Raw genomic sequence first — 1,161 nt, 5'->3', positions numbered from 1 at the left:
TCTTAGAACGCGATATCACATCTCATTTCTATATTTCACGATAAGATATAATATTCATTGCTATATGTCATGTATACCTCGTATTCACTTCAAAGAATGTAAATGCGACTATTCCTTCCTATTAAATAGCGTTTGCAGATGTCTACGTATCGAAGCAATAGAGTTCTAATGCTTCTTAAATCCCGATATCGCATTTCATTTCTATGTTTCGTGATAGCGTATAATATTCATTGTGAAGTGTCATGTATACCTCGTATTCACTTCAAATGGATGTAAATGCGACACTTCCATCCTAGGAAATAGCGTCTGCAGATGTCTACGTATCGAAGCAATAGAGTTCTAATGCTTCTTAAAACGGGATATCGCATTCCATTTCTATGTTTCATGATAAGATATAATATCTACTGCGAAGTGCCATGTATACCTCGTATTCACTTCAAAATAATGTAAATGCGAAACTTCCTTGCTAGGAAACAGCGTTTGCAGATGTCTACGTATCGTAGTATTAGAGTTCTAATGCTTCTTTAATCGTGATATCGCATCTCATTTCTACGTTTCATGATAAGATATAATATTCATTGCGAAGTGTCTTGTATACCTCGTATTCACTTCAAAAGAATGTAAGTGCGACACTTCCATGCTAGGAAATAGCGTTCGCAGATATCTACGTATCGTAGCATTAGAGTTCTAATGCTTCTTAAAACGTGATATCGCATCTCACTCCTATGTTTCAGGATAAGATATAATAATCATGGCGAATTGTCACTTAAACCTCGTATTCACTTCAGGTGAATGTAAATGCGACACTTCCCTGCTAGGAAATAGCGTTTGCAGATTTCCACGTATCGTAGTAATGGAGTTCTGACGCTTCTTAAAACGCGATACCGCATATCATTTCTATGTTTCCTGATAAGATATAATATTCATTGCGAAGTGTCATGTATACCTCGTATTTACTTCAAAAGAATGTACATGCTACACTTTCTTGCTAGAAAATAGCGTATCCAGATGTCTACGTATCAAAACAATAGATTTCTAGTGCTGCTTAAAACGAGATGTCGCATCTCACTTCTATGTTTTATGATAAGATATAATATTCAATGCGAAGTGTCATGTATACATCGTATTCACTTCAAATGAATGTAAATGCGACACTTGCTT

This window comes from Xylocopa sonorina, unplaced genomic scaffold (genome assembly GCF_050948175.1).
Source record: "Xylocopa sonorina isolate GNS202 unplaced genomic scaffold, iyXylSono1_principal scaffold0085, whole genome shotgun sequence".
In the NCBI taxonomy this organism is placed as follows: domain Eukaryota; kingdom Metazoa; phylum Arthropoda; class Insecta; order Hymenoptera; family Apidae; genus Xylocopa; species Xylocopa sonorina.
This window is presented reverse-complemented; position numbering follows the sequence as displayed.